A 13,458-nucleotide genomic window follows, 5' to 3' on the forward strand; every position below is an offset into this window, starting at 1 on the left:
GTCGGCGGCGGGGAGCGGGGAGGACGCAGAGCAGCAGTGCGCCTCTGACCGCCTCTCCCCACGCAGCAGTTCTGCTTCTACGGGGACTTAGACTGCCCCGACTGGGTGCTGGCTGAGATCAGCTCCCTGGCCGAAATCTTTTAAGTGCCCGCCCCCACCCCCATCCCCCTGCCTGCCCCAGGCCCGCTGCCCACCCTCCTTCTCCTGCGCAGTCCCCGCTGCTGCTGAAGTTCAGCGCTATTTCAGTACTTGTTCTACTTGTGTTTCTGAAAAAAAGCTAGAATCAGGATAGCCAAAGCAACATAGAAAGTCTATTCCATCTTCAGCTACATTACAGGGCAAAGGAAATAAGTGATCCTACCCATCAGTGGAACAGGGAAAGAATGAAGATTAAGTCTGTGAGCTATAGAAGAGAAAAATCACACTGTAACAACTTAGAAGATTGCTCCAAGACCACAGTCACAGGAAAAGGGAAGAGAGCCAGGGGCAGAAACTGTAAGGCCAAAAAGATGATGGACACATCTGTGCATCAATCAGGTTCAGAGGTCACTGCATGCCCCAAGCCTAACGAGTTCTCTGGTTTATGTGTGTTATACACCTATTAATTACTTGAATAGAAAATTTACAATTGAACTTTCACAAAGGTTACAGAGTGATATCCCTGCACTGACCATTGCAGCTGAGCTTCTGCTACAGATTCTGACACGTCAGGTGACTGAATGTTTGCTTGTTTTCTAGGCTCTCCTTACAGTCCATCCAGGACATGAAATATAGAGGGGATTTCTTGAGAGGCAGCTTTTAGACCTCATTCCCTTACCTTCGTGGTCAATGCCATCAGCGTCACTCTCCCTCTCTTCTTGCTCTTCATCGAGAGTTCCTCATGTTAGTATTAGCTCAGAGGGACCCATTGCAGAAGCATCAGGTCCTTGAAGGGAACAGAAACGGCTGTACACAAACCAGCTTGCTAAAGGTAAGGGAGCGTGTGCACTGACAACTTCTGTCTGCACAGAAACCCAGCAATGAACACCTGCTCTAAGGGGACAGAAAGCTGCTTGTGGATCCCAGACACAGGACAGACTCCATCAGCACCTACTCGCCTCATCTAAGGAACAGTGCAGCCAACAGCAGAGCTTTCTCATATTCTGATCTGACTGTTTCGCCTTTTCTAAAGTATTTCATTATTTCTAGTAGGTCCACTGCTTTAGCTACACAGCGGGGTTTCTTCCAAACCTGTGACTGACACAGGACGAGCTGAGTGTGACCAATCCCACAGGAACTAAAGCCCTGCTCCTCTAACATGGAGCTGCTTTCACATTTCTGCTGTGAGGACAAAGAAGCACTGTACTACTTCACGAGGCAAACTCTTCAGAAAACTTCTGCAGTAAACTTTATCTTCCTGGGGAGGTACCTGCCAGTGTGCTGCCCTGCACACACACGCTGCCCATGTCCTTCCACAAGTGTTCCAGCTGCTCTCTCTTTTGTTTATTTTGAGCTTTCTCCCGTAGACAAAGATTTACATGTGGATTCTGAGAACATTTAAAACATCAGGAGAAGAGAAACCTCACCCAAACCCAGCAGCCTGTCCCCCAGTCAGAGAGCAGAAGTCACTACGCAGGTCTTACATTTCAACTCAGGTTACACAGAACTTCTGACTAAGCATGGAAAGCAACCTCCAGTCAGGTGGGATTCTAGGACGTTTTCAGCAGCGCCGGGAAGCCAAACTCTGTGTAGCTGTGCCTGCAGAGAACTGTCCTTTGGACAGCCAGAACTCAAGGTGAGCAGAGCTACTGATTTTGGCACTGCAATTCAGCCTTTCTTACTAAGTCAAACTAGTACTCTTCACTGGTGCAGGAAGATACAGGGATAGTCTCAACAAATCCCTTTGGAAATTTATTTTTAAGAACTCTCTGTCCATCTGAATGGAAGACACAATCTTATTTCCCAATCATTTTCACACAATTAGCTCAAATACTAGCACTAAACCAGTGAGCAACATCTGTTTTACAAAATCTTTAGTTTTGTAAAGATATGCTCCACCACATCTAGGAAAAAAAAGGCAAATGGTGGACTCCTTCAGGACAGGAGTTTTCCCACAGTGAGTACGACTAGTAAATGAAATGTTAGACCCTCTCAACATAAAGGCAATTGTGTGCACAAAAGTGACCCAAGATACACTGTTCAGGTGTAAAACAGCTAAAAACACTTACCAGTGTTTTTCTCAGGCGCTCGTATTCTGGCCGATACTCTCTGAAAAGGTGAATAAAGGGAGTGCATTCAGTCTGAAAAACACATGATTTGTATTGCATAAGGATCATCCTGGAGGCTTCTTTTTACTCACAAAAAAAAGTTTTCTCTAGGCTTTCATGTTTGAGAGACATTTCAGAAAGACAGTACTTTTTTCCCCAGATTTGGATTCTGAAACCAATGGATGCAAAATCAATGAACATACTTCATTAAAACAGCAACAATTCAAAACTTGGTATGGAACTACAAGAAAAAAATTACTTCACAGACTTGCTGGCACAGATAGCTTTTACTTTTTCACGGAACAGCACAAAAATTCATCTCTGAATAGTTCCTTTTTACTGCTGCTTTTTATGCTGATACTGGACACCCTAAGCTACCTTGGCTATGGCAACTGTACACTCCTTCAAATCAAAGGAGCAGACTCATGAATCAGGACCTTCAGGAAGTGGTCACTGGGTCGCGGACCAGAAGTTATCCCCTTACCTCTCCTATTCATCTACAGCTTTAGAAAGCTGGGTAAAAATCTCCCCCAGTCCTGTGCCAAACACTGCAGAAACACCAACCACCTGGAAAAGAGAACACACCAGAACTAGAGAGTAACTGAGCCAGATTTTTAATACAGAAAAAAAACCAAAATAAAAACAAACAAACAAACAATCCCCCACAACGACAACAAAAAAAATCAACACCACCGAAAAACCCAACAACAACGAACTACTAATCTAAACCTAACAACACCCATTTAATCAGCACAGTGGCCTAAGAGTGGGCAGTAACACTTCTGCTTCTGTCCAGCCCGCTTTCAAACTCTTCCTCCACTTGCTGTTCATGTTTGTTACTTCTGCTTTTTGGTTGTCGGTGATTTTGTGTTTGGTGAGTTGTTAGGGCATTTTGGGGGGCGTTTCTTTGGGGAAGGAGGTTTGTTTGGTATTTTGTAACACTGTAGGGCAATTCAAAAGAAAGGTCAAGTCTTTCTGCTGTTTACTTGTTTATTGTTAATAACCCAAGTTCTCATTCTGCATCTAGGGTTATACGTGGTTAGCAAGTATCAGTGTACTAGAATTAAAGTGCAAAAGAGACAACAAGAACTGACCTTTTGGCTCTGAAATAGTCTAATAGTCTAACTTTTTATTTAGCCAAAGCACATTTAAAAGGTCCCCAGAACAGCAAGAGAGGGAGAATTTAATCAGTTGCTATGACAATACATTCAAAATGCACATCTACTTTCTAATTTCAACTTGTCTCTCATTACACTTCTGGCCATTTGTTCTGCTTGTATTAAATCAATTCTCTAAAAATACCTTGAATTAAGACTATTACCAGCCAGAATCCTACACCCTCTAACGAAAATTCTCCCTCTTTTTCATAGGCAAGACAGTCTCAACTACTGACTTCCAAATGGAAGACCTTTCCCAACACAGCCTTGCATTTGATCATTAATACAGTAAATATGCAGACAGCTCTCCAAAGGATTTTAAGCATTAAGGCCAGGCGCTGTGCCAATATATATAAATATTTATACTTTCCCTGCACTTCAGTACAAGCTGCCTTTTACTCCGTAATCCTCCTCATATGACCTGCTCTCCATCCAGTGCTCCAACAGTCCTGACAGGCAGATAAACATGACCTGATCAGCAAATAAGGAACAGGAAGTATGTTAGTTCTGTATATGGGACCACTACAATCCCTTTTGAAATTCTGTATATTGTTCCACATAGGACACTCACAATAGTTTTGGTTTGGCTCTGTTATCATTATCTACATGAATGGAATCATTTCGTTCCTGTAATATCCACACAGCCGAGAAGGCTTGCTTTTTCTTTAGTAAAAGCTGATGACAAACACAATCAGCTAAAACCTTTAGCACAGACTATGGGATCATTAACAGCCTCCAGTGTATACTGTTGTCAGAGAAACAATTAATTTGTCCTCTCAAAACCTGGTTGAGTGGAATAACAATCTTCTTCTTGCACAAGCAAATATAAAGGGTTTTTTTGTTCATTTATTTGCTTTGGAGATTCTTTCCCTTCTTCCTATGCAGTACATTGCCCAACTGTACTTGACACTTTCAGAACAAGGAAAATTACCTCAGGTGGGAAATGCTGCAGCAAAGAACACTGCCTCTTACCAGCCTATCTGAGCTTTCATCTTGTGATTAATCACAGTTCAATATTAAATTATTCAGGCTGCCATTCAGTGTGACAAGCTGCAGTGTAACAAGCTGCAGCGTGACCTCAACACAGGTCATCAACAGATTACAGTTCCAAAGGGCAGTGCAAAGCCCCTTTACAGAAGGACAGAATGGTGGGGGTTGGACAATACCTCTGGAGATCATCTAGTCCAGTCTCTCCTGCTCAAAAAGCGGGATTAGGCAGAAGAGGTTGCTCACAACTTTGCCTGAGCAAAAGTGTTTTAAGCATCTCCAGGGATGGAGACTCCACAATTTCTCTGGACCAGTCCAGAGGAGAACTTCTTAAGTTATTGTTTTCAGTGGGAAGGTAGGGACAGAAACAAGCGATCCCAAAACTTCAAACTCATCCCCACAGCGGTCCAGAGCAGCTCGAGACCAGGCTCCTGCCTTCCCAGGGCCAGGCTCTTCTCTCTGCCAGGCACCCACCAGCCGGGCACTGCCCTGCCCGGCGGCCCCGAGCGCTTCAGGCGCCGGCCCGGCCAACGCCTCGCTCTGCGCGGGCGCCGCTTCCAAAATCGCTACCCAAGAGACACAGCAATCAAAGCAGAGGGACTGCACTCCCAGCTTTTCTTACCTGCAGGCACACACAGCACAGCACGTTGGACATAAAAGCCACAGGGTTAGTCCTGCCAGAGGCGGCCGGCACACCCACGGCGACCGAAGGAAAACAGGGAGCCTGGGAACACGGAGTAAAAGACACCTTAATTAGGACTACACTGAGCACTAGCCAGGTCATTCCCACAGACAGCTTCACCGTCCAGTCACACAAAAAGCACTGACCTACCAGGGCCCCAGTTAGGATGGCTCCTGACGCTGACACCTCCCTTTGCCCCGGGGGATCAAGAAGAACATCCCTGGGAAGAAGTCACCCCCAACAACAAAAAGGCAAAATTAGTGAAGCACGGGGTCCTCTTCTGACTAGATTGCCACCAGCATTCAATAGCAAATGCCACGACTATTCTGTTACAGACGAGAAAACCCTGTTCTCCCAAACAAACAGCGAGGAGATTTATGGGCACGCCTGGAAATTTCCTGGGAGGAACTTTTTGTAACTAAGGAGCAGGTGCTGTCTTGAGTTGAAGGCGTCAATTTGACAGACACTTAGCACAGCAAACTCTTCAGCAGAGCAATTAATTGCTGCCTATTTGAACAGCAGGGGAGAGAAAATGACAGTCGAAGGGAAGACAAGAAAAGCAGAACTGCAATCAGCAGCCTTTTCTTCCATCTCTCCCGAGAAGGTCTAGTTTGTCTGTTCTAATAATTCTATGCCCTTTTCTACAGGAAACTTAGACCAAGGCTGAAAAAACAACTAGAAAACACGGAGAGAAGCTTTTTAGAATTTCACGTGATTTTCCCAAACCGATCCCAGAAAAGCAGAACTCGGTAGAATGTACTCACCTCGAGGCCTTTGGTCTTTTTTTCCATAAGCTTCGTCACCTGATTGAAAAAGCAGAGTAGACTCGGTATTTAGGCTCACAACAGGAAAACTTCCCCTTCGTTTCCTCAAAGAAACTACATTAATCTGCACAGCTGCAGGCGCGTCTCCAGCTGTTAAAGCCTTTCAGCTTTTCAGAGGGTGAGAATGCCCTGCTAGGGAAGGCTGAAAAATGCTCGGAGCCTGCACAGGTCAAAGAGCCCCTTGATTTTGTCTGTGTTCCAGTCCCTGGCTAAAGAAACGGCAGAACAAGCGCAGCTGTTGCTTGCCTTTTCCCTCAGAGGTTTTGCCAGGCGCCGGGCCAGCCCGGGCGCTCCGGGGGAAGGCCGGCAGCGCCCAAACCCCGCCGCTTTCCCGGGGGCGTCGCTTGCGAGAGCGCCCCCGAGCGCCGGGCCGGGCCTCACAGTCGCCGCCTGGCGGACACGGCCGGGAGCGGCACTGCAGCCGGGAGCGGCACTGCAGCCGCGCGCGGCGCCGCAGCCGCGCGCCCCCCCCCACCCCTTGGCGAGACCCGCGGCGCCTTTCGCGAGTACGGGCCTTTGTTCCCTAAAACCTGCCCTTGCCTAGGAAAAGCTGAGCAATTCACAGAGTTGCTGTTTCCAGCCCAGCTTCCCAAAGGATTTCTCTCTCCCGGCAGCACAGACAGGGGCCCCGAGGCAGCGCAGACCCTCCCCGCGGGGGAGGGGGGGGCGCAATGCCAGGGCACATCCGAACCCGGCCCTGCGGCGGCACGCAGGTGCAAGTTTCTCCGCAGAGGCGAGAAACTTGCCTGTCGCTTCCCCTGCCTGCGGTCGCCGATGGCCGCGGGAGAGGCAGAAGAGCGGCCGCGCCCCCCCGCCGCGCCCCCCCACCGCCGCGCCCCCCCACAGCGCCCAGGTTACCCCGGGGACGATCTCCGTCGGATCTGCCGCCGTGGGTCGCTTCCAGGGGGGGAAGGCGGCGGCGCAGCCCCGACAGCATCTCCAGGCCACGGCGGGACCGAGCGGGGCGGGGACGGGGGCGGGAGCGGGAGCGGAGCGGAGCGGAAGGGGGGCGGTGCCTGGGCTTCTCGCGGCGACCGCCGCGCTCCGCGGCGCCGAGAGGGGGCTGCCGTCGCCGGTGCCTGCCGCCGCCCACGAACCTGCCGCCCGCGCCCGGCGCCGCCGAGCGCCCCGCCTTGTCCCCACAGCGGGAAGCGGCGCGGCGAGACGGCGCTGCGGGCGCGGGGCGGGGGTCCGGGTGGCGGCGGAGGTCAGGCAACAGGATAAACGCCTCTCTAAAGCGAGGGGGCCTCTCGCCGCCATCTTTAGAGTGGCCTCGGCTAAGTTCCGGTTTTGGCGGCGCCATCTTGAGTGTGGCCTCGGGGCGGACTTCCGGGCCGGGGCCGCCATCTTTAGTGTGGTCGTTCCGGTCCTGGTGGCGCCATCTTTACTGTGGGCTTGGCGGACTTCCGGGCCGGGGCCGCCATCTTTAGTGTGGTCGTTCCGGTCCTGGCGGCGCCATCTTTACTGTGGGCTTGGCGGACTTCCGGGCCGGGGCTTTGGAGGACTTCCGGTCGCTCTCTACTTCCGGGGACCGGGTTTACCCAAATTAGCGTCCCTCCTCGCTAATTTCTGCGCTTTCACCCCGAAAAATCTTCATGTTATTCCCCCCACACACACCCCGGGAGGGACGGGAGACCGCGAGTCCCGCCCTGCCGCCGGAACCGGCCCTTAACTCGACCAGGGAGCGCTGCACCGGCACGAGAGCCACCGCGCATGCGTCGCCGGTCCCTCTCCTGGCTGCCCTCAGTTACCACGTGATCGCCGGCGTCTTTCCAACGACTGCGCACGCGCCGGCGTCGCCACCTTGGCTCCCCCCCCCACCCCGCCGCCCGACCGCCCGGCTTCGCTTTCTTACTGCGGCTCCCCCTCCACTTTTTCGGCTCCCTGGGGTTCCCTCACCCACATTTTGGGGTCCCCTTCTCACATTTGAGGGGTGATGACCCCGCAATTTACGGTTCGGGGGGGGGGGGGAGGAGAGGAAACGGGGTGCCCAAGAAGGGGGTTTTTTGTTTTTTTTTTCTCTTTTATTTCATTTTCATTTTATTTCCTTTTTAGTTTTTTTGCCTTTTTTTTTTTTTAATTTTCTTTTCTATTTTATATTTCCTTTTTTATTTCGGTTATTTTTTATTCCCTTTATTTTTCATTTGCTCTCCCAGTGCTCCCCAGTAACACCCAGTGCTCCCCAACAACCACCAGTAACACCCAGTGCTCCCCAAAAATTGACCCCAAACCGACCCAAATCACCCCAAAAGCTGACCCAAAACTGACCCCAAAACCTGACCCAAATCATCCCAAAAGCTGACCCAAAACTGACCCCAATCACCCCAAAAGCTGACCCAAAACTGACCCAAATCACCCCAAACAATGACCCCAAACTGACCCCAAAAACTGACTCAAATCATCCCAAAAACTGACCCAAAACTCTGCATTTATTTGGCATCATTTCCTCTCAAAAACAACATCTCCGATTTAGTTGATTGCTAAAGCCATCATTTTAAAATCATCTCAGGAATCAAAAGGGACTGGAAAACACACAGAAATCATTCCTGCACCCACCAAATCATTAGGAATTGGAACCCGATTCCCTCATCTCTCTCCTTGTTCTTCTTGGCTGGAAAACCTGATGATCCCCGCTGGCTATTTTTAGGCTGCTTTTCTTCCACAGCTCCTTTCCTCCCGGCTGAAACCTCCTGGCATATTCAGGGCTTAGCTGGAGGGAAGCCCCTCTGAAGTATTTCCTCTCGTGGCAATTCTGTGGGATGAAGAAGTAAAAAAAGCACATCAAGAGCTCCTTCTCCCCCCTTCCTTCGCAAACACCCTCCCAGTTTGTCCTTGGCAGCTCCATCCCCCCGGCACCCGCACCCGACGCTTCGGCTCCGCTGGCAAAGGGACAGCAAGTGCACAAGCAAGTTCAGTGCTGGGCAGGGGCTCCCTGGGGAACGGCACTTCAGTGCTTTAGTCCGTGGCCTTTCCTGCTGCCCTCCCTCCTGGAAGCAGAGGATGACCCGGCCCTTGTTTCTCCCACGCTCGCAGACCCAGGTCCTGCTCCCTTGGCCCCACTTTTCTTAGCAGACCCGGCATCATTTCCCAGGGTCCCCAGGAAACTTCTGCACTTGACCCATTGCTAAGTGCAGAGCACAGGGCAAGGGAAGGACAAATTTCTTGGCACCCACCCCCTGGAATTTTCCTTCTCCGCAGCACGCTCCCGTTCCCGCTGTCTCTGGAGGTGCCCGCACGAGTCCTCCTTCTCCCAGCACCTCAGAGAATGTCCTTTTCACCCAGGTCCTGCTTACCGTCGGCCAACAAAACACGCTGACAACATTTTTCAGGATGCCAGTGGAGAGATATTAGAGCACACTGCACAGGGAAGCTGAGCCTGCCCCATCCCTGCACGTGTTCCAGGCCAGGCTGGACGGGACTCGGAGCAACCGGGGACAGTGGAAGGTGTCCCTGCCCACGGAAGACAGGCTGGCCTTTGAAGGTCCCCTTCAAACCAAATGGCTCTGGGATTCCCCTCCAAAATCACTACCAAAGGGACACAGCAATCAAAGCAGAGGGACTGCACTCCCAGCTTTTCTTACCTGCAGGCACACACAGCACAGCAGCTTGCTAAAGGTAAGGTTTCTATCTGCACAGAAACCCAGCAATGAACACCTGCTCTAAGGGGACAGAAAGCTGCTTGTGGATCCCAGACACAGGACAGACTCCATCAGCACCTACTCGCCTCATCTAAGGAACAGTGCAGCCAACAGCAGAGCTTTCTCATATTCTGATCTGACTGTTTCGCCTTTTCTAAAGTATTTCATTATTTCTAGTAGGTCCACTGCTTTAGCTACACAGCGGGGTTTCTTCCAAACCTGTGACTGACACAGGACGAGCTGAGTGTGACCAATCCCACAGGAACTAAAGCCCTGCTCCTCTAACATGGAGCTGCTTTCACATTTCTGCTGTGAGGACAAAGAAGCACTGTACTACTTCACGAGGCAAACTCTTCAGAAAACTTCTGCAGTAAACTTTATCTTCCTGGGGAGGTACCTGCCAGTGTGCTGCCCTGCACACACACGCTGCCCATGTCCTTCCACAAGTGTTCCAGCTGCTCTCTCTTTTGTTTATTTTGAGCTTTCTCCCGTAGACAAAGATTTACATGTGGATTCTGAGAACATTTAAAACATCAGGAGAAGAGAAACCTCACCCAAACCCAGCAGCCTGTCCCCCAGTCAGAGAGCAGAAGTCACTACGCAGGTCTTACATTTCAACTCAGGTTACACAGAACTTCTGACTAAGCATGGAAAGCAACCTCCAGTCAGGTGGGATTCTAGGACGTTTTCAGCAGCGCCGGGAAGCCAAACTCTGTGTAGCTGTGCCTGCAGAGAACTGTCCTTTGGACAGCCAGAACTCAAGGTGAGCAGAGCTACTGATTTTGGCACTGCAATTCAGCCTTTCTTACTAAGTCAAACTAGTACTCTTCACTGGTGCAGGAAGATACAGGGATAGTCTCAACAAATCCCTTTGGAAATTTATTTTTAAGAACTCTCTGTCCATCTGAATGGAAGACACAATCTTATTTCCCAATCATTTTCACACAATTAGCTCAAATACTAGCACTAAACCAGTGAGCAACATCTGTTTTACAAAATCTTTAGTTTTGTAAAGATATGCTCCACCACATCTAGGAAAAAAAAGGCAAATGGTGGACTCCTTCAGGACAGGAGTTTTCCCACAGTGAGTACGACTAGTAAATGAAATGTTAGACCCTCTCAACATAAAGGCAATTGTGTGCACAAAAGTGACCCAAGATACACTGTTCAGGTGTAAAACAGCTAAAAACACTTACCAGTGTTTTTCTCAGGCGCTCGTATTCTGGCCGATACTCTCTGAAAAGGTGAATAAAGGGAGTGCATTCAGTCTGAAAAACACATGATTTGTATTGCATAAGGATCATCCTGGAGGCTTCTTTTTACTCACAAAAAAAAGTTTTCTCTAGGCTTTCATGTTTGAGAGACATTTCAGAAAGACAGTACTTTTTTCCCCAGATTTGGATTCTGAAACCAATGGATGCAAAATCAATGAACATACTTCATTAAAACAGCAACAATTCAAAACTTGGTATGGAACTACAAGAAAAAAATTACTTCACAGACTTGCTGGCACAGATAGCTTTTACTTTTTCACGGAACAGCACAAAAATTCATCTCTGAATAGTTCCTTTTTACTGCTGCTTTTTATGCTGATACTGGACACCCTAAGCTACCTTGGCTATGGCAACTGTACACTCCTTCAAATCAAAGGAGCAGACTCATGAATCAGGACCTTCAGGAAGTGGTCACTGGGTCGCGGACCAGAAGTTATCCCCTTACCTCTCCTATTCATCTACAGCTTTAGAAAGCTGGGTAAAAATCTCCCCCAGTCCTGTGCCAAACACTGCAGAAACACCAACCACCTGGAAAAGAGAACACACCAGAACTAGAGAGTAACTGAGCCAGATTTTTAATACAGAAAAAAAACCAAAATAAAAACAAACAAACAAACAATCCCCCACAACGACAACAAAAAAAATCAACACCACCGAAAAACCCAACAACAACAAACTACTAATCTAAACCTAACAACACCCATTTAATCAGCACAGTGGCCTAAGAGTGGGCAGTAACACTTCTGCTTCTGTCCAGCCCGCTTTCAAACTCTTCCTCCACTTGCTGTTCATGTTTGTTACTTCTGCTTTTTGGTTGTCGGTGATTTTGTGTTTGGTGAGTTGTTAGGGCATTTTGGGGGGCGTTTCTTTGGGGAAGGAGGTTTGTTTGGTATTTTGTAACACTGTAGGGCAATTCAAAAGAAAGGTCAAGTCTTTCTGCTGTTTACTTGTTTATTGTTAATAACCCAAGTTCTCATTCTGCATCTAGGGTTATACGTGGTTAGCAAGTATCAGTGTACTAGAATTAAAGTGCAAAAGAGACAACAAGAACTGACCTTTTGGCTCTGAAATAGTCTAATAGTCTAACTTTTTATTTAGCCAAAGCACATTTAAAAGGTCCCCAGAACAGCAAGAGAGGGAGAATTTAATCAGTTGCTATGACAATACATTCAAAATGCACATCTACTTTCTAATTTCAACTTGTCTCTCATTACACTTCTGGCCATTTGTTCTGCTTGTATTAAATCAATTCTCTAAAAATACCTTGAATTAAGACTATTACCAGCCAGAATCCTACACCCTCTAACGAAAATTCTCCCTCTTTTTCATAGGCAAGACAGTCTCAACTACTGACTTCCAAATGGAAGACCTTTCCCAACACAGCCTTGCATTTGATCATTAATACAGTAAATATGCAGACAGCTCTCCAAAGGATTTTAAGCATTAAGGCCAGGCGCTGTGCCAATATATATAAATATTTATACTTTCCCTGCACTTCAGTACAAGCTGCCTTTTACTCCGTAATCCTCCTCATATGACCTGCTCTCCATCCAGTGCTCCAACAGTCCTGACAGGCAGATAAACATGACCTGATCAGCAAATAAGGAACAGGAAGTATGTTAGTTCTGTATATGGGACCACTACAATCCCTTTTGAAATTCTGTATATTGTTCCACATAGGACACTCACAATAGTTTTGGTTTGGCTCTGTTATCATTATCTACATGAATGGAATCATTTCGTTCCTGTAATATCCACACAGCCGAGAAGGCTTGCTTTTTCTTTAGTAAAAGCTGATGACAAACACAATCAGCTAAAACCTTTAGCACAGACTATGGGATCATTAACAGCCTCCAGTGTATACTGTTGTCAGAGAAACAATTAATTTGTCCTCTCAAAACCTGGTTGAGTGGAATAACAATCTTCTTCTTGCACAAGCAAATATAAAGGGTTTTTTTGTTCATTTATTTGCTTTGGAGATTCTTTCCCTTCTTCCTATGCAGTACATTGCCCAACTGTACTTGACACTTTCAGAACAAGGAAAATTACCTCAGGTGGGAAATGCTGCAGCAAAGAACACTGCCTCTTACCAGCCTATCTGAGCTTTCATCTTGTGATTAATCACAGTTCAATATTAAATTATTCAGGCTGCCATTCAGTGTGACAAGCTGCAGTGTAACAAGCTGCAGCGTGACCTCAACACAGGTCATCAACAGATTACAGTTCCAAAGGGCAGTGCAAAGCCCCTTTACAGAAGGACAGAATGGTGGGGGTTGGACAAAACCTCTGGAGATCATCTAGTCCAGTCTCTCCTGCTCAAAAAGCGGGATTAGGCAGAAGAGGTTGCTCACAACTTTGCCTGAGCAAAAGTGTTTTAAGCATCTCCAGGGATGGAGACTCCACAATTTCTCTGGACCAGTCCAGAGGAGAACTTCTTAAGTTATTGTTTTCAGTGGGAAGGTAGGGACAGAAACAAGCGATCCCAAAACTTCAAACTCATCCCCACAGCGGTCCAGAGCAGCTCGAGACCAGGCTCCTGCCTTCCCAGGGCCAGGCTCTTCTCTCTGCGAGGCACCCACCAGCCGGGCACTGCCCTGCCCGGCGGCCCCGAGCGCTTCAGGCGCCGGCCCGGCCAACGCCTCGCCCTGCG

At 48.4% G+C, this 13,458-nt stretch overlaps 3 long non-coding RNA genes across 3 annotated transcripts; all 3 read right to left on the bottom strand.

The window, feature by feature from the left end:
* Window positions 1-289: 289 nt before the first annotated feature.
* LOC135408872 (uncharacterized) lies at window positions 290-1,565 on the bottom strand. Its single transcript, XR_010427900.1, has 2 exons — window positions 1,409-1,565; window positions 290-925 (listed from the first exon to the last, which is right to left on the bottom strand). It is a non-coding gene; the product is annotated as an uncharacterized LOC135408872 (long non-coding RNA).
* A 569-nt stretch (window positions 1,566-2,134) lies between these two features.
* LOC135408873 (uncharacterized) lies at window positions 2,135-5,337 on the bottom strand. Its single transcript, XR_010427901.1, has 3 exons — window positions 5,013-5,337; window positions 2,731-2,813; window positions 2,135-2,279 (listed from the first exon to the last, which is right to left on the bottom strand). It is a non-coding gene; the product is annotated as an uncharacterized LOC135408873 (long non-coding RNA).
* Window positions 5,338-8,299: 2,962 nt separating this feature from the next.
* LOC135408882 (uncharacterized) lies at window positions 8,300-10,043 on the bottom strand. Its single transcript, XR_010427917.1, has 3 exons — window positions 9,932-10,043; window positions 9,070-9,181; window positions 8,300-8,648 (listed from the first exon to the last, which is right to left on the bottom strand). It is a non-coding gene; the product is annotated as an uncharacterized LOC135408882 (long non-coding RNA).
* Between the last annotated feature and the right edge of the window lie 3,415 nt (window positions 10,044-13,458).

Source organism: Pseudopipra pipra, unplaced genomic scaffold (assembly GCF_036250125.1).
Source record: "Pseudopipra pipra isolate bDixPip1 unplaced genomic scaffold, bDixPip1.hap1 HAP1_SCAFFOLD_72, whole genome shotgun sequence".
NCBI classification, from domain to species: Eukaryota; Metazoa; Chordata; class Aves; order Passeriformes; family Pipridae; genus Pseudopipra; species Pseudopipra pipra.